We start from the raw sequence: 20,228 nt of genomic DNA, 5'->3' as shown, positions 1-20,228 counted from the left end.
AGGAAATTTTTGAGATGTGTGTGTGCAGGCATCCAACTGCACCTGCAGTACGGCAGTTCGCAGTTCAGGGAAACAGAGTAGGGAAATGTACTGTAGAGATGCCGGCGTGTGATTATAATACTGTAAACATGCCGCCGGAGCTGCGGTAAGAAATAAACTACGCAGTACATAACGCTTGTCGCCACCGTCTACCCCCCTCCCCTTTGTCAACGAAGTAATCGGAGCTGTTACAAAGAGGCGGTGTCCAAGCGAAACAACGAAATGTTTAACGACTCTTAAGGTTTTTTCATACAAACGGAAACAAGGAAATAGGCAATAAAGCTTATGTTCCGACAATATACGTTGCATGGGCACGAGACGCTCGTGTGATAAGGCGCGTGCAAACAGAACACTCTGCTTTTGATGGCCCTTGTTATCATTCGACCAACGGACATTTTTTCTGCCTATGTTGCTGCTAAGAATATATATTGACACCTGTACTATTTTATTTTTCTGTGGTAACCACTTTTCAACGGCCAACAAATGTTAAACGCTATCGCCCGGCGCAAAAAAGCGAACTCGGCGAACGAGCGCTTACGAGTTTAATTTGTGAGCTTTCATCGCGAAACAAACGAAGAACAAAGAACTCGGTGGCAGCGCCGCCAGCAATCGGCCAGAATGAGTGCCACCCAATCCCCTATACGTCTTTCGTCTTTGTACATGCGTCATCGAACTTCTTCGACGAAGCATTGGTCAGGAAATACATTCCAGAAAAGTGTACAGCTTACTTCGAGCGTGCGTCCAAACTGATGACGTGTCCAAACGCTTCTATAGAAAGAACGACAGCACTGAAGACACGTGCGCTATATTAAAGCGACAGTGCCCTCTCCACGTCACAACCGAAAAGCGACAACAAAGCGGTGCAGTCAAAGCGAAGGATTAAAAAAAAAATTATTGGGTTTCTCGTGCCAAAACCACTTTCTGATTATGAGGCACGCCGTAGTGGAGGACTCCGGAAATTTTGACCACCTGGGGTTCTTTAACGTGCACCTAAATCTAAGTACACGGGTTTTTTCGCAATTCGCCCCCATCGAAGTGCGGCCGCCGTGGCCGGGATTCGATCCCGCGACCTCGTGCTCAGCAGCCTAACACCATAGCCACTGAGCAACCACGGTGGGTAAAAAGCGAAGGATTCAAAGCAGAAATAAACCAACTAGGCACTATCAAGACTTACGATATAGTAAGTCCAAATCATATACGAAATCAGTGTTTTATAGCAAGAACCGAGCACATGTTGGACGCGATGCTTTCTAGAACGACCTAACTGCAACGACTTAACTGCGAAGACGTACACATACCTTCGGATCAAGGCGAGAACGCCAATATCGATGTCATCTCCACGAAGGGAAGCCCCCCCACGTCACTCTTTGGTCCGGCCTTTGGGGACGAGAGCACTCGAACCTTCGGTCCCTTGTCATAGTGGCCGGGACAGTATGGCACGTGGCGTCGCCCCACTGCGAGAGTTTGTAGGCGCACACTAACGGGATCACTCCGCGAACACAAAACTTCACATCGTGACGCAGCAGTTCAGGGATGCAGAAAACACTTCCTTCCCGGTCGCCAACAGAAACGCCAGCACGATGCTTCAGGGGCTGGGCAGGCTTAGCGATAGGCGTCTTTCGAACGGCGTGGGCATACCTGGGGACACGTCCGCGATACGCGAGGTGTTGGTCAAAACTGTGACGTCAGGCGTCAGGGGCCACAGCAGGAGGGGTGAGCAAGTCTGAATATATTTTAGAGGGCGCTGCGTCTGAATGGGGACGAAGTTTTTTAAAAGGATTCTGAAAGGGTACGCCCTGCTGTGGCCAGAGTTTTGTACGATAATCGCAAGAACAATCAAATTGAATTCTGGAATTTTACGTGCAAAATCAACAATCTGAAGTTACCACAAGGGACTCTGGCGCCAGATTATGTAGAAACCGGGCCATTTAGCCCGAAGTTCTCGCAAGACCTTCTCGAATTCTGCCCTCTTGTTGAATTTCCGCTCTGGTTAGCTCTGATTGGCCAAGATGCCTGCTATGGTTCGTCTGCTTAACTTTCAAAAAATGCAGTTATAGAATTTGACAATACGGTGGAGTTTGACCGGAATGTTCAGCCTTGTAACCCAGAACGGGTCTTAGTACATAAATGTCCCTAAACTCGGTCCTTAAGGTTTGAAACGCTTTGTGACTTCGGAAGCTGATCATTTACAATGAATATTGCGTTTCTGTAATTAAATAAGTAAACATCAATAAGATTGTGTGACGACAGCATTGGATCGGAGGACGGCTAGTACAGAAGCCCAAAATTGTAATCATGATTCGCCACGGGCGCAGGCATCGAGAGGCGGAATAAAACATCTTTAAGCAGTTTATTGAGGTAAGCCAGCGGCGCCGAGTCGCTTCAGCAATCTTGACGCGTTTCGACTGGACCACAGACGCCTCGATTGCCGGAATCACTGCAACTAGCAGACATGATAAGAGTTCTCAGAGTTATGTATGTGCTAGGCCTGATGGAGCGGTATAAAATTGCGGCATTTAACGTGCATTGGCGGCATGTGAAAGAACCTTAGGTGGTTGAAATTATTGCGGGGTCTCCTACTACGGCGTGGCACATAATTATGGTTGTTTTGGCACGCGAAACCCGCAGAATATAATTTAATTTAGGTTACTTATTTTTCCGAGTCTTCATGCGTTTAGGGAAGAATAGATCTCCTTAAAGATTTTGTCCACTAAAGGCAGACAAGGCGAAATGAACAAAGCCACCAAAACAACGGAAGTCACAGGCGAGCATATCAGACAAATCCATCTACAAAGCATCACTTGAGTGTTGGCTTACGCAAATGGGCAGGCCGTGTTCGCGATACACCCCTGCCCCCTTCATGTCTGGTTGTGCCACCGTACCCCAGTTTCATGCGCAGTATCCTGACCTGACGAAAACAAGAAGGGCAGCCGGTGGCCACCTTCAGTGGCAGCTATGCGTCAATCAATGTTCGACGCACAATTCCGCCATGTAACTTTTGCAGATACTAGACAACGAGTTCGCCGCAATGTTTATATTGCATATATTGTGATTCCACGCGGAAAGAGAGAAAGGAAAAATTTAGTCATTGAGCTGCAATGCAATAGCATGTGTGATCATGGTGGCATCGAGGAGAGATAAGGCGACCTTGAAATTCGGAGGTGACGGCAGATTTCGTTTCCAGATACACGAAGGACACCAAGATCGCCGTAAAAGATGACCTCTGTTAGGAATATTTTCGAGAAACAAATGTTCCCTCTTTCAGTTTTGAAGAGAGGGCAAAAGCAGGCATAAAGAGGCTACGTCCGAAACAGTCGGTACGTTCGATCCGCCTCATCCACATGGACCAGTTAATCACAAGGTGCTGCACACTGCCATTTGTTTCAGCGGTGTAGCCGTTGTGACCTCTGAACCACGCCGTTTGTTTCAAAAGTTGAAGGAAAGTTGCAGGTTTGGTTCATGATTTTGCTTCACCCTCTCTTCTGTCGGTGCCGACTTGGTGCAGACGTACAGGTGCGAAACAGCGGCGCAGCAGACGACGCAGCACACATGCGCAGACGCTGTTATAAGCTATCTTGCGTGCGTCCTCATAACAGCAGTTCACGACTTCCGAAACTTATGCACTCCGTCCACTGGGGTCGGAAAAACAACAAAACGACTGCACCACATCTGCACCGCGTCCGCACCTCGACATTCGTTTCGAGTGTCGCGCTGTGATAGCACTGAAGAAACCGAGTTGTGCAATTTCGGAAGTTCTCGTGAACCGCCATGAACTGGTTATGTTTCAGGAAATCGAACGGACCTAATAACAGCCGCACCCTCTCCCTTTGAGACGGGGATACCGCACTAGTCGGCGCGACTAGTCGACATGCAAAAGCGCTTTCCCTTCAAAGTTCCCTTGATGTCAGGTTTTCTATATGTATGTTTTATAGTTTAACATAATATTATTCTTGGTGTGCATATTACGTATTGTTTGTAAACATTAAATTGTCTATAACGTTCTCATTCATGATAGTTTCGTGCTACGTACGTGCCTTATCATTTGTAACGTACTTGTTTTTGTAAATAGCTAAGCGTTGTCAACAAATGATTCCGTCTTAAATGTTGTACAAAAATATAATCAAATATGTGTGTCCCAGGGAATACATTATGTTTGATCAATAGGCTGTTCATTTATTAATGCAGACATACGTCTTCAACTGTCTGAAGGCATTGTTTTTGCAACTGATTTATCTTATGCTAATATTCATGCATCATCGTTGCCCAGACCTCAAAATTCTCAACTCTAAAATAAGAATATAACACTCTATAATAAAATAAGCTTCTTAGAAGAAGGTGTTGCCAACATTACTTCGAAGACTATTGCAATGAGATCACTCACGTAATTTTCTTAGAGTGAGATAACTGCATCAATTACATTGTGAACTCATTTGCCTGTTAAGAATTCGTACTAGTATCGTCGGCGTATATAACGAATTTCAACGTTGTATTTACTCACTATAATGTTAATATTAAATAATTACAGTGAATAAAAACGGTCCTACAGAGCTTCGTTGATGATAAATGAAGAGAGTCGGAAAGTGATTCAGTAATTGAAAGTGTTTCCGTGTGTTCTTCCTGGTAATAACGTTTTAGAGGTGAGCCTTCCCCGCCTTTACCACATCGTTAAAGTTGGCTTAAGAAAACGTTCGAAATCATATCGTCAAAAGATTTTGGCAGCTCTACGAAAATTCTGTGTGCATTATTTCTATCTTCCAATTGGGAAAATGTATTATTTCTCAGAGAGAAATGCGTGCTCAGTGCTAGGGCCTTCGCGGAATTCATACACTCTAAAAACTAGGAAGGGTATCGCAGGAGTGAAGCTGCCGGTTCACTCTTCAAAGCGTCGTTTTACTCTCGCAAAATGTCGAGGAGAGTGAAATGCATTGTTCACTCTGTCACCAAGGAGAGAGTGAAATGTGCTTTTCACTCTCCCCTTCAGAGAGAGAGAGAGTGAAAAGACTCTTGCGGCAATAGAAAAGAGAGACTTTTGCGGCAATAGAAAACAAAACGTAGCGTAATCTTCTGCTTCAACTGTAGGTGGCTGGCCCCGAACATGGCAATGTATCATTCATGCACGCTGAGCAAAGAACACATCGTTTTGCTTCTAAGAGAACAGGCCGCCGCAGTTCAAAGGAACGCGTAGCGAGCGCTCTAATTTTTCACTCGGAGTGGCTCCGCCGCGCGCGCTCAAGATCGCGGAACAACACAGCACTGGAGAAAGTAGATCCGTCCGCCGAGCTGCGCAGCAGCAGCAAAGGCCAGCCAGGCCCCGCACACTCTCAAGTTCAACAAATGGCCACAGAGGGCGAAAAAATCGACCACGCGCTGCTGCTAACAAAACCAGCATAGTAATATCACTTCGGGATGCTTACGTTAGTTTGAACATTTTCCGCTGGAGGCGCCGTAATAAGTGCAATTTTTTTTGCAAACTTTCTCCTACAATTACCGAAGCACGTTTATTACATGAAAAAAAGGGCGAAATTATCATTGATAATTTGATATTGTATTCTTTGTAAGTAAGTTTATTGTTTCTTTGTCATTATAAACGCAAATAGCGTTCAGCATCATCGATCTTTCACGTGACCTCTGGCCTGGATTTAAAATTTTTACCGGTATTTTCGAGTACATGGCGGCACGGATTCATTCGTTCGTGCGCTCAGACTGGTTGCTTCTTTTTCGCTAAAACTAGTTTATTGCGCTTCGATGTCACGCGTTATTTAACCTGGGGTGAAGTGACGTGTTTGCAAGCGGACATGTAAGCCCGAAAGTTGGGTATCGGTCGTGAGCCATTCGGAACACGTCTGCATCGAAACGGGAGCTGGATTCTGGTGCGGCTGACAACGGTAATAACGGTGAGTCGTTTAACACCGCTGCTTGAATCGTTATATAATATTCGTCTCATTAACTTACAGGCGGAGACAAGTTAACGAACTAGATCCTGCGCAACATATGGCAGTCGGGATCCTCCGTTGCTGTTTCCTAAATAAACCGTTACTGGCGAGGCTGTCGTTATACACACACAATTGGGAAAGAAAGAGCGATATCGGAACGCGCGCCTCATTTTTCATCTTATTGTAGCCGTGGCCATAGGTGACTGGGTAGCCTTAACAATATACATATAAAACTTATTTTCGAGTCCGCCGGCAACTTTTTTCGTCCACAAAATCGAATAATCCTTTGGTAAAATGATGTGAAAGTACAGAATTTAATGTATTAAACAGTTGCAAGCGTGATAATTCACTCATATTTCGTACTTGTTGGTTCCAAATGTTCTTGCTGTTCAGTTTGGTTTACCGTAGGGCATTTATTTTTGCAGTAGTGCAGCAGTGCATCACGTTCGTGCAGAAAAATAATGCATCAGTTTTAATAGCTTCATGACTTTCATGTATTTGCTTGTGGAACCAGCAGTGTGATCTCTTCCAGTGTATAAATGAACGCACAAATGTTCTCATTTGTGATATTAATAATACTTAAACTGTTCACATGCATTGTATAGTTAGGCAGGCATAAATTTATGGACAACAGCAATATTTATTTAACGTGCTGCTTAAGCGCCCTAGAACAGACAGGGTATATTTGCATGTGTTCTGTAGTCGCAAACCATTACAATATATATGTCACACCTTCTTGCATTTCATATTGCAAAATTGTGCTTTTTTCAATTTCTGATTCAGTCAAAATTTCTGTTCCAGACATGCAGTAATGAGGATGGCACCAGTATAAAGCAACACACTCCACACACTAAACAGAAGCTGCTGCCTGCTACAACAAGGCCATTGTGTGGACATTGGCTGCTACTACAAGGTAAACAACATGTGGTTCAGAAATAAATATGCTTGATATATGCTGTATTGTCTTGCTAGTCTTGAGATACATGCCATTTGTTTGCAGCAGAAATGAATGTTTGCTCATGTTTATGGTTCAGTATAATTGGTTCGAACATAAAAGAAAACACACATGAGTTTGGCTAATCTGTGCTGTATCTCATGTGTCACCGTTCTGCCCCAACAGAGTCCATGCCAAGCATACCTTGGTCATCACAGGAGCTCCTATCCACACCAACAGAAAGGGGCTGGAGCTGAATTTGCAAGGCTTTTACACCACGAACAAAGCGCATGCAGAAGAATTTACATGAGATATCAAGTCTGCAGAGCACTGTGTCAAGACTGAAAAGAGCTTCAGCCACCATTCCACCAGCGCGGACAAATTGGCTTAGTCATCCAGGTAACTCAAAAAGGACTTTATGGAAATTCTTCGTCTTCAGATGCGCCTGCAACTTCTGATCAAGCACGGACGACGCTGGCCAAAAGAGTTCCATCAGTTTGCCCTTAATCAGCTTCCTGGCCATGTCAATTCCATTTGTGCCAAGTGTAATTTTTCTTTTATAAATGCAAGCTTTTTCATTGCCCATTCTCGTTAGAGATCATTCATCCTCATCCAAACATAAAGGTCAACCGATTCTTCGCTGATACTTAATACCAGTCACTGTCTAGTAGCATAACATATCTGTAGCAGTACCTTTTAGTGCATGTTGTCATGCACAATTCCTCTCCTGAAATAGCTGATGCAACATCGACATGTTTCTTGCATTAACCTACGCACTGTTTGCTATGCACCATTTTACTTTTCTTGATGTTTTTGGCCTTCAATGCTTGCAGAGCAGGGTGGCTTCTCTCTTGAATGCAAGCTTTCTCATTTTCCATATTCCTAGTCTCGTTGATGGTTGCTCTTCTTCCTCGATAGCCTGGGTCTTTGCGCAAGCTACACTGAATGATAGATTGCAGAATCTGGTTTTGCTGCCCCACTTGGTTGTGGTCGCCGTGTTACATTTCTCGGATGTGGGGGCCTGCTCAGTTACATTGGTAAGCAGTCTCTCGAGGTAAGCATTTGCTCCTGCAGTCCGCACAGCGACATAGACTCCCAATTTACACACCATGATTCGTGCTCCCCGTTCAGCCTTTCCTGCTGCAGCCATGTGCAAATTGTGCCTGCGGCCTTTCTCACTCGCAATTAAGCGCGAACGGAGACAAGCATACGTGCTTACATGGTCCAACGTGTTTGAAGTTCATAGCCGCATGGGTGGAAAGGCCCGCATAAATGGCTGCCGAAGGTGATGCCCACGAAAGCGACTTGTCCATATTGAGACAAAGTGGGACACCAAATGTGAGCCACACATTAGTGGCCCTCGACAGAAAAGAAACATGCAGGTTGGAAAGGAGTTAACGCTAAAATGCCGGATAGTCCATTTCGCTGTGTTGGTTGTGGCAGCAGATGCCTGCATCACTTGATTGCTTCGCAATGGAAGTTGCTCATCTTCAACGGCAACTGTCGGTTCAAACAGGTGCGACGCTCTGTCCAATCTGTTTGTACTGCTGTTCGTCGTTCGTTACCAGACCACCACATGCGACGAAGGCAAGCATTATGCCTGTAAGTAGGCAGCTGAATGTATCCTAAGAGACCCGTGTATGTGAATGCTCACTGTTGCCGTATGGTTTGTAGCCAATGTATAACGTATTCTCTGAACACTATGTGGTGAATGATTGCCGTTTATTTTTGCTGTTATCTCACTTGGTTACGGTCGCCATGTTATGCTTATCGGATGTAGCGGCCTGGTCAGTTGCACTGGAAAGCAGTTTCTCGAAGTAAGCATTTGCTCCTGCAATCTGCACAGCGACATAGACTCCCAATTTACACACCGTGATTCGTGCTCCCCGTTCAGCCTTTCCTGCTGCAGCCATGTGCAAATTGTGCCTGCGGCCTTTCTCAGTCGCAATTAAGCACGAATGGAGACAAGCATACGTGCTTACATGGTCCAACGTGTTTGAAGTTCATAGCCGCATGGGTAGAAAGGCCCGCATAAATGGCTGCCGAAGGTGATGCCCACGAAAGCGACTTGTCCATATTGAGACAAAGTGGGACACCAAATGTGAGCCACACATTAGTGGCCCTCGACAGAAAAGAAAGATGCAGGTTGGAAAGGAGTTAACGCTAAAATGCCGGATAGTCCATTTCGCTGTGTTGGTTGTGGCAGCAGATGCCTGCATCACCTGATTGCTTCGCAATGGAAGTTGCTCATCTTCAACGGCAACTGTCGGTTCAAACAGGTGCGACGCTCTGTCCAATCTGTTTGTACTGCTGTTCGTCGTTCGTTACCAGACCACCACATGCGACGAAGGCAAGCATTATGCCTGTAAGTAGGCAGCTGAATGTATCCTAAGAGACCCGTGTATGTGAATGCTCACTGTTGCCGTATGGTTTGTAGCCAATGTATAACGTATTCTCTGAACACTATGTGGTGAATGATTGCCGTTTATTTTTGCTGTTATCTCATTTGGTTACGGTCGCCATGTTATGCTTATCGGATGTAGCGGCCTGGTCAGTTGCACTGGAAAGCAGTTTCTCGAAGTAAGCATTTGCTCCTGCAATCTGCACAGCGACATAGACTCCCAATTTACACACCGTGATTCGTGCTCCCCGTTCACGTTCAGCCTTTCCTGCTGCAGCCATGGTCAAATTGTGCCTGTTGCCTTTCTCGGCCGCGATTAAGCACGAACGGAGACCGGCATACGTGCTTACATGGTCCGACGTGTGTGAAGTTGGGTGCAAAGGCCCGCAAAAGTGGCTGATGAAGGTGATGCCCACGAAAGCGACTTGTCCATATTGAGACAATGTGGGACACCAAGTGCGAGCCACACATTAGCGGCCCCCGAAAGAAAAGTAACGTGCAGGTTGGAAAGGAGTTAAGGCTAAAATGCCGGTTAGTCCATGTCGCTGTGTTGGCTGTGGCAGCAGATGCCTGGTTCACCCGATTGTTTCGCAGTGTTAGTTGCTCATCTTTAACGGCGACTGCCGCTGCAAACAGGCGGGACACTGACCAATCTGCATGAGCCGCTGGTTTTCGCTCGTTACTAGACCGCCATGTGTGGCGACGACGGTGAGCCGTTTACGAGCTCGCGTCAAAGATTCCAGTGTATCTCGACATACAAATTTTATTTCTGCTATTGCACGAGAATGTACATACATACACTGCTTGTCTTCTGCCAATAAAGTCGCACGTTCTGTTCACTCACTTGTGGCTTGTTTGTATGGGCGTCAGTAGAGGCTCTTTGCTCTCCTGGCAATTAGAACGCACCGGCTACGCGGCAGCCGAGGCGAGTACGGCGCGTACGAGCGGATACAAGCGTACACGACCGGCAAAAAGCGGCCATATTGAATGATGCTCTAAAAAAAAAAAATGCGCAGTTCCGCTTCCTGTTTTAGCAGCGTCATCTGGCGTCCACCTAGGTAAGTTCCATGCGCTGCCGCTGCTTATTTTCGAACCACTGCGGAAGGTACAGTTTCCCTTCTCTAAAGTTGTTCTTTATTCTATGGGCCAGCCAAGGCAGATCGTATATCAGCCATCTCGCGTCGCCACGAAAACACGACAGTCGTTCGTCATGCCTTGGATATAACAGCAAATCCTCCACGGTAAGTGAATTCTAACTTAGGTGCACATTGTCCGTATATGTCATGCTATCGCCAGGAAGTCGTCGCTGCGCTTAGCCGACGCGATTGACAAAGGACTAGGCATACGCGCTGTGTCTCTCGATGTCAATCGAAAAAGCCAGTCGTCGCGATAACTGCATGCGATTTTATCACTTTGCCGTTGTCCGTAAGAGCTTTAAAAATCGCAAACGCTGCCAGAACTATGGTATGATCAATAAGACGCGAGGCGAGAGGACGCTTAAAATGGTTAGTTCACCAGCCCGTGATTCCGAGCCTATGCGGAGCGTGATTAGCGTGCGTTTTGTGTGTTTGAATTTATTCAGTTTGGCAGTCTACTGTGTACGGAACGCTGTTGAACTAAGGAATCACATAATAGAAGGCGTCATTTTGCTGGCAGCATGCTTTTTTTTATAAATAAACCGCGCGCTTGACGGTGTCTCGCGCAGGGGGAATCTGCGACCACTGAAGTTACGTGCAGCACCAGTGCTAGTTAGAAACTTTGCCGCCGGCATTCAGCTGCATGCTGCAAGAGGTCAGTTGGGCGCGTTATCTTGAACTTACTGAAAACGCATGAGGAATCCATGTTTTATGCTGAAAAAAGTATAAACCCCATATAAGCGATCTTGCGCGCGGCAGCTACAAGCGACGCGACGGAGATGGCTGTCGCGTTCGCTCGTCGCCTACAAGTCGTACTCCGTGCGAGCGACGATTTTGAGCGACGCCTCCCCGGTGTTGCCGGCATGAGGGCTGCAGTCACGCGTGACGCGTGCTTTAGTAATTTACGTTGATGTATTTTACTATAAAAAGTAGCATAAAATATTTCCGGAGGGCTTGCAGTACGTTCTTATCCTTGCACGTGTAAAAATTGAATCATTTGCTCGTTCCGCGCGACAATCGGTAGTATTTGAGCGATGTATGTACGTACATCCAGTTCCGGCTTCGCGCTATTGGCTAGTCGCTCATAGCACTTCTGGGCGACGAGCGACGCTTTCTAGATTTCCAGAACCGAGCCATCTGTTCAAGCGACGGCCCGTTTTGTCGCTCGAAGCCGTCGCTCGTCGCCGTCGCGCACTAAATCGCTCTCACAGTGTTTATCCCTAAGACTGAACTGTTTTTGCTCATGTTGAAATGGTGTGATTATAGGTCTGGTTTTGTCTCCTGTTGAGGTTTTTGTGCACGGTGCGAAACTGAAAGGATGCTTATGTCTACGAACTCGGTGAATTGTCGAGCAGCTAGTTACGCATCGGCACGAATATAACGGCTGCTGTGTGGAATTACAATTGCGGGGGCGCTTTGCATACGCTTATTGTTTTGGACATGCCTGTGCATTTGCTAATATGAGTTGGCGTGTCAGAGTTATGTCATATGAACAGCTAAATCAGCCTTCCTCTGGGGGTTACAAGCGTAATGTGTGCATTTTGCTATAGCATGGCAGATCAAGATGTGTTTATCGCTTGAATATTTTTAGTAGAGAAAAAATATCAAAATAAAATGTTGCTTTAATTCCGTGTTACCAGTCTGTCGTACACAGAACAATAGGTTGGTGTAATAAACTAATAACTGCGGTTTAACTGCAACTTTTACATGCCTACAAGAATCTAAAATGCTAGATTTCAAACTGCAGCAGTAGTCGGGTCTGTCAAAAATGAACTCCACTGCGCACCTCATGCATGAAAATAAGTTCATGCCTTTTAGTAAGCTTAGATGCAGGCCGCAGTGAACTTGTTAGTATTGAAATGTGGGTAAGCTTGCCACAACAAGCCTTGTTGCCCTTTTTTATAGGCAAATCCATATATCCATTGAGCTGAAGGACAATATTTTCATCCCTACTGAGCATCATGTTTGCAGCTATAATCCTCAAATTATGGCTTCAGCAGTGGCACAACCAGGGATGGTGCGGGGGGGGGGGGGCACACTGGGCACGTGCTTAGGATGTGTCACAAGTGGTGTTTGCGATACACCAGACTCACGACAGATCTATGACGTCTGAAAATGACCAATATTCTATTCATTAGCAGGAGTATTCTAACATTCATGAAAAACAAGTATGAACTGTGGTTTATTTGTTTTTTTGCTTAAATCTAAAAATTGAAGTTAGTTTAGCAGTTGACTGTTGCAGTCATTTGGATGTTTTGCATGCATTTCACTAGGAAGACTAAGAGCTAAGACTTTTTTATTGCCATGGCCTTGACTGTCTTGATGTTGTTTTGCACCATGCCCTTGTGTTGACTTTTGCATACGATATTTTTCAGGCACCCGCTTTATATAACGCAAGAAGGCAGCTGCAAGGACACGAGGATGTGAAAGAGCCAGTGCAGCGCGACTTCACGTAGTGCAGAGGAGCCAATGCCAAAAAATCAAAATACATTGGCATGTTATTTGGACAAGAACACTAGTATGTGGGTATATTGGGTGTACCATTTGACCAAATGTCAACAAAATCAAGATACAGTATGTTACACAAAGATGAAAATTCTCACGTGCTCCAGGCAGTCATCTTAACATGGTATATTTATGTAATGTCTCTGATTGGAAAGTCAAATCAAGTATGCTCTCTGGAGACAAACACATAGCAGCAAGTGTCATTGAAAAGTTAAAAATGCGTTTTAAGAAAGCTGATTAGTTCTGAGAAGTGACTGCTTTTTGTCTTGCCTCTCAACACATATATCCATGTGATAAAAAAATAGTGGTACAATGAAATTGCATATTTGCTTAGCGACATGATACATACTTGCAATGAGCACGGTGCCTGTGTTTACTACAAAAAGCAACAGCCCATGCTTGGTTAGGTTAGGCCCACTACAACATGCAGGCATGGGTGATTGGCGCTTTTTTTATTTCTGTGTCGTGAGGTTTATTGACGTGCGTATAGGTGCAGTGGCACGCAGTATGGCTAGTACAAAAGAAAGGGGGGGGGGGCAGATATATGTAGCTCACTGTACACGACACAGGGCAAAGGAAGTCCGTGCTCAGCAACTAAGTTAAATGCCATGTACATAAATTTTACAACGCTACTCGTTCGAAGCGCGCACAGGTGCATATTGAAGAAAAGTTTCCAGGGTAGATAATTTAGTTCGTAATTTACACTAATTTTGCTCTAACCACGAGACATAATAATTTGAATATACTGCACGGAAAAACCTAGAGCGAATTAAATTGTGTGTCAGCTTCGTGTGTATACATATAGTCTTTCCTATGCATTAGGTTTTTGCGTAATGCATTAACAGTTGACAGCCTATCTTATGATGTGTACTCTGTTTACATTACAGTTGTTTATTAGTTTAGTCGTTTGTTTTGCGCCTGATGAAATGCCGGCATATATATATTTTCAACATTTGACATAACCCTGTATGTTTTGCAGGGACAACCCAGGACGTGCATTTCTCAGCACCCAGTCAACTGCCAAAAGTGACTCAAACACAGGCCACCAGTAAGTGGACATCAGTTGCAATTTCACATTATGCAGTTGGCGGCTGCCTTGTACGGAGGCTTTTTTTTTTAATGAGATGGTGATGTCGTTCTAATGTACATTTTGACCACAAAGGTGCAATCATGTCTCACAGAGGCATATATGGTTGCTATTCTCTGCGTGGGACGTGTTCTCGTGTCCGTGAAGCATTTGTGTTTGGCAGTATTGTCGCCCAATGAGTCGGATATAAACACTAACTCGCCACTGCCGGCAAGTAGTTGCGAGAAATGCATTATGACGCTGTAAAGTTATTTCATTAATTCGAAGGAAAGTTTTGCAGCAGGAAAAAAGGTTGCTATTCCAGGTAAACATGTCTTTTTCTCACAGGTTATTTAGCCAAACTGTGGATGCATGAAATTCGTGACTTATGAATAGATTTTAATTTATTCTTTAGTAATGCTTCTAAAAGAGACTAGGAATAGCATGTGACTATCTCTGCAATCAGCAGACCATACATTTACAGTCATAAGTGGCAGTTCCATGCAGTCTCGCACTTTATATAACCTTTCCTTTCAGCAACATTGGAACTGGTGGCTGCGTTTTCAGAAGGAGAAGTGCACTTGACACTGTATATGTATGTGTGAATTCGGTTTTCTTTGTATGTGTCGGCTCACTGACAAACAGTGCAAAAATGTGTTGTACCATGAGCCTGACGACGCCTTCTGCTGCTAGAAATGCGGCACTTCGTTTTTTATAGTACTGCATGACATTTAAATCAAAGCTACCACATAAAATGATCAAGAAAACTAACCGCTGTTATAGCTGTTTTCCTGAAAGAACGCTTGTCCTTTATGGGCTGTGTTAATCTGAGCTCTCCACCGATGTTTCAGTAGTATTATCCCTTAGTGAGTGAGAGATTGGGGGCAATTAATCGTGTTAGTGTTTAAGTGGTGTCCTAATTATGTGCATTTGTTCCAACAAAGTTGTCTAGATTACTTTATTGTGTAGTGTAAAGCTTATGAAACCATCAGCAACTACTGAGTTGCTAACACGCATATGGATTTGTCACTATACAGGTGGAACTCGGCTGTACCACTGCAGTGCTGCGGAAATTGCCTTCACCAGCGGCTTTGCAACAGCTGTTTCGCAGCATGTCGGTATGTGTTAATTTATAATTATGTTGGGATGGGCTAGTATTATGGACCACTGCTACTCTGTATTGTGACAGATCCATATGATGAGGGATGTAATGGGCACAGCGAAAACCTTTGAATTTTTTACTATGGTGCATAAACAGGCTCTCCTTTTCGTCACTGGAGCAGGAGAGAAGGGCATGCAGGCACTCCTGAATGTACATATATTTCAAAACATGAGAGAGACATACACACACACACACACACAATTAAACTAAAGGCAGGGACGTTTCATCTTGAATTGAATTGTGCAGCGCAAAAATACAACACAGATCACAGAGAAGCACACATGTTAACAGGTTTGATACACACGTTAGTTCAACAGATTTGATACTTCAAGTGTGCTATTTTACACAAGGGGGAAGGGAAAGGGGAGAAAATCTGAAAAAAAAGTGGAGTGGAAAAAAAGGAATCGTGCCAACAAGCATGAGAAGCATCGCGCAGCTAGGATCACCAGCAGGACATCTAAAAAGCACTCTGATAAAATTACATACAGGACAACCTTACGTATAGTTTGTTTCAATCAACTCAGATCACATGCAGCCATTACTGCAATCAAGTTGTTTCCTTATGTCATATGAGGAAATGATGTGGGCCCAAAAAACTGTTTAGAGCTGAAGGATTATGTTCCATTCTAGCCTCATTGCCTGCTTTTTTATCATATTGTTATCAGCTGCTTATGTTAGGGACAAAAAGTAAGAGTACGAACTGTTTCCCGATTCGCCATTCCACACAACATGTCTTTGTGACTATATGTACATGCAGATGATCCATAGTTGAAAAATATTCAGTACAGTAGAATCTCATTACAAGATGCACTTGGTTGTAAGAGACATCTGAAAATGGTTTGGTTGGTTTTCCGATGTTTGCCACGTTAACAATACTGTATACAAGAGACACCTTTGTGACTAAGGATGACTTTTTAAGTATTCACTACTTCGAAGGGACACAACCCAGACACATTCACTTTGTGCACCTTGTGTGCTCCGAAGGGCGTAAAGATCACGCAATCCTTACACAAGTCAATCGCGCATGTCTCTTTTAGCATGAACCACAAAAGGAGGGCAACGAGCACAGTGCAGGGCAGAAAGTGTCGGCAGTTGAAGCTGACGAGCGTCTAAGAGCACCTCAAAGGTACTGCGAGCAACAAGGCTTGCAAAGTGAAGTGTTTAAATTACAGAAGTTGGGAAGGAAGCTAACACAATCTAGTCACTAAAAAGCTGTGAATGTCTTCTTTAAAGGGCCCCTAAACCACCGAGGTTGAAATTTAGTTGCGGTGTTGCAGTTCTACACAATAAGGCAATGAACAGGTAGCCACGAGAATTTTTCAATACGGTGCAGTAATAGTGGAGCTACGCGTGTTTGATTATCGAAAAGTAGTCCCCACTCATTTTACTCTTTCATCTGGTACACGCCATATGGACAGTATCGTCTTTTCCTTGCCTAGTACACCTCCAAATGTTACGGGACAGGCCAACATCAACGAGCTCTGTTGCTGCCGCGCTGGCCCGTCGTCCTGCGAGGGGTGGCGCTAATACAACGGAACTGTATGGTGACTCGTGTTGAAGAGCCTCATAGGGAGACCCTTCTGTTGGCGTTTCTGTTCTTTGCCCCCATTGGCTGCCCACAATGGCATCGCGCGCAACGCGACGAGGAAAGAGTGTATTTGCTTGCAGGCCTTGCTGGCAGTCGTACACTTTCGTTCGACCAATCGACAGCACCGGAAACTGGTGACATCATCAGAGACAGCCTGGTGACGTCAGGACAAACTGGGGGGTGCAGGATAGGTCCAGAGAGGCGCACGGGGTCATTTTCTTCATATTGTGGTGCTCCGGCAGTGCTACGCACTCTGGCATTTGGCTTCGTCGATCGTGACGGCATTCTGATTTCGATGCGCGTGTTTACTTGAAATGTTCAAAAAATGTCGAGAAGTGGTTTAGGGGCCCTTTAAGCCACCCTGAGCATTTATTCCTTCAGATATATCAAAACATACTTTAGTGATGATGCATAATAAAGTGATCTAGTCTGGCTCCTCAGTGTCTCAAAATTTTTGGTTTCGAGAGACATGTTTCCCGTGCCTCTTGAATATCTTCTGATGAGGCTTTACTGTAATATACACAAACAATTGTGCAACTCCTCTTGCAAGTATTATTCATTAAGCCTGGTCACTTATGTGCAAAGCTTGTGGTTAAGTCTTGATGTCCGTACTTTTTAGAGCTATGTTTATTAATTCATGCTGTTCTTATTGGTTCTTCGATGCAGGAGACAATGCCTACGAAATTATTGGCCCTGATCATGAGAGCCCTCAAGGGGCAAACAACATCTCTGTTGCAGAAGTGAGCCCGATACCACTTGGAAGTTACCATGACAGATGACACGGCAGCAATAGATACAGAGACTGCCATGTCTACTGCAGCTGCAACAGTGTACGAGGCAAGCAGCAGCGCGTCAGCATCAGCAGCAGTGTCAGAAGGAACCACACCAGGCCTGGTAGAGCAACATGTGTGCTATCACTGACTTTTTTTGTAGTGGATACAACTCATTTGCTCAACATACAAAAGCTTTTCACCACGACTGTGAGCCAGTGTTATTGTGCAGCAAGTGCAAGACTAAGTTAGGTGTTATAACACAGTACAAGCATCACTTTAATATATGCAAATGCAAACATATTACAGTTGTTGCCTCCCCAGCCAGCCCACATAGTGACAACAATGTGGAACACATGGTGGGACACACCTCTCCCCCATTACAAGATAGTAGAGACTGTCAGTGTTGTTGCTAGATTGACTGGTCTTTGTAGGCAACTAGAAGGACAACACAGGTGTCATAAGATTGTTGTGGATGTTGTTGTTGAAGAGGTAAAAAAGAAGTTTGATGCAGCTGAAGTGCCAACTGATATTGAGCAAATCAAAAGCAACCACCTGAGAAAGCAACACTATCGAAATTTGGGTATCTATGTGCCGCCAACTCTGGTAAGAATGGCATAGGACAGAAGTGTGATGAAAATCACACAGACACTGCTGTTGCATCACTGGCCACAGTGAGCAGCGACTTGTAGGGCAAGAGAGTCAACTGAAACTAACATTATGATACAGTGTCATGCTCCCATGTGACCACTTTTCAAGTTATTTTGCAAGATACAGCTCAACCTCCAGAAACGAGATTGCAACTTGTCTGTAAAAAAGCTTTCACAAAAAATTATTCATAACACTATTAACATAGCAGTATCTTTTTTTTTTGTGTCGGTTCAAGGTTCCCGGCTGTTCATTAATGCAAAAATTGAGGAAAAAAAGAACATGTGTCGTACTTACACCTTTTTAACAAGTACGAGGGGGACAGAACTTTTCTAGTCATGCATCTTCATCATACTATCAAGTTTTTAAATGCCTTTTATAATTATTATCACCAGTTATATCTGAGTGCATTGTATGCATGTAGCAGGTGTAAAATCAGGTCAGTTGGATCAGATGCCTTATCTGCAAGCGAGCCCTATATTCAAGAAATTTGAATTAAAATAGTTACGTTAGAGACGCAGTCTTTCAGCACTTTATTGCCTGTGGTTTAAGCATTGCTCAATACTTTTGTGGGTGGCAATTTCAACCGGCACAGCACTGCGCTTTGCCACAGTCACATTTGTCTTCAAAGCGGTGTTTACCATTTGTGTTGATCTGTTTGTGTATGCATAGAGCAAGTTTTTAATTTATATTTTTCTGCATTCTTGTGCTTGCACTAAGCTTGTATAAGGCAGTTACAAAATGTGCGTCACTATAACGAACTGTTCTGTTGAGCTTACACTTGCAAATAATCGTGTTCAGATGGCCGCACTTCTATGCGGGTGCACTGCTAGCTTTGTGTATGTTCTCATGTTTGTATAAAGCTTATATAAGCTAGTTAGAAAATGTATGTCACTAAGCATTGTGATATTCTTTAAAGAACTGCTTGGTTGGTTTTACACTTGTGAATTAGTATTGAGGTGGTGGTATTCCCATGTATGCCCACTGCTAGCTTTCTGTGTCCTCACGTGTTTGTATTAAGTTTCTACAAGGGAGTTACAGCATGTACGTCACTAAGCACTGTGATATTTTTTAAAGAACTGCTTTGTTGGTTTTACACCTGTGAGTAATAGTACTCGGGTGGCACTAGTCATGTGTAGGTACACAGGGAGCATTTGTATACATTATGCTCATGTAAAGCAGTTACAAAGTGTATGTCACTAATTACTGTGATATTTGTTGAATTGCTGTGATGGTTTTACACATGTGAATAATAGTGGTCAGGACACAGTACTTGCGGTGTATAGTTGAATTTATACACTGCCAAGACATGGGCTGTATACGTACCAAAAGAAATGTATGTCATTATATTGTTGTGATTATTACTGTTTGGATTTTATTAAACTGTAATAAAATTGTTTCTTGTATCTATTGAGGTATGGAAATTTGTCATGCAACCAAACTGAGGACCTGAACTTGTGCATACAAATAAACAGCTAATTTAAGAGTATACTGCTCATATTCTGCTAAACCAGTTTAACAAATCTTGTACTACAATGCTGGAAAAATGACAGAGCTGACTCGGATGTACAGAAAAAGTTCTGCATTGGCTGAAGGACTGCCCCACACTGGAGTTCGTAATGTTGCGTTTATTGGAGTAGAACAGAAAGTGCACTTCTATTAAAAATGCGACAGTCGTTGCAGAAACATAAGGCAGACGAGCGGATGTGGCACATTTTTTTCAGGGCCCTCCATGCCTACTACTGCATTTCTAGTCTTCCTGTGCTCTGTGTATAAGCCCCTGTTCAGCCAAGGTTTTTACTCCATGACAGTTGTTCTACTGGGTTCGTAGCAATATTGAAGAAAAAAATTCAATCGTTTTCAAGGACTTTCGAGGCCCCGACACAGTAACTTCAAGGACCTCGTGCAATGTGTGTAGTAGTTTCGACAGGCAATAACTTGTTCAAGAACACCGTTAACTTTAATGCAAACTAAAGAAAACAAAACAAATCGCATTTCAGTGATTTCAAACATTTGAAAGACTGCTAATTTTTCTTTCACCGCCCA

General features: G+C 44.1%; 2 long non-coding RNA genes across 2 annotated transcripts; both read left to right on the top strand.

Moving 5' to 3' along the window:
- The first annotated feature begins 5,597 nt into the window (after positions 1–5,597).
- Positions 5,598–7,187, top strand: LOC129382694 (uncharacterized). The gene is made up of 3 exons (XR_008610741.2): positions 5,598–5,933; positions 6,774–6,885; positions 7,093–7,187. It is a non-coding gene; the product is annotated as an uncharacterized lncRNA (long non-coding RNA).
- Positions 7,188–7,471: 284 nt separating this feature from the next.
- On the top strand, positions 7,472–19,596 carry LOC129382693 (uncharacterized). The gene is made up of 4 exons (XR_008610740.1): positions 7,472–10,548; positions 12,819–13,996; positions 15,052–15,132; positions 17,431–19,596. It is a non-coding gene; the product is annotated as an uncharacterized lncRNA (long non-coding RNA).
- Positions 19,597–20,228: the final 632 nt, after the last annotated feature.

Source organism: Dermacentor andersoni, chromosome 6 (genome assembly GCF_023375885.2).
Source record: "Dermacentor andersoni chromosome 6, qqDerAnde1_hic_scaffold, whole genome shotgun sequence".
Classification (NCBI taxonomy): domain Eukaryota; kingdom Metazoa; phylum Arthropoda; class Arachnida; order Ixodida; family Ixodidae; genus Dermacentor; species Dermacentor andersoni.
This window is presented reverse-complemented; position numbering and strand designations above follow the sequence as displayed.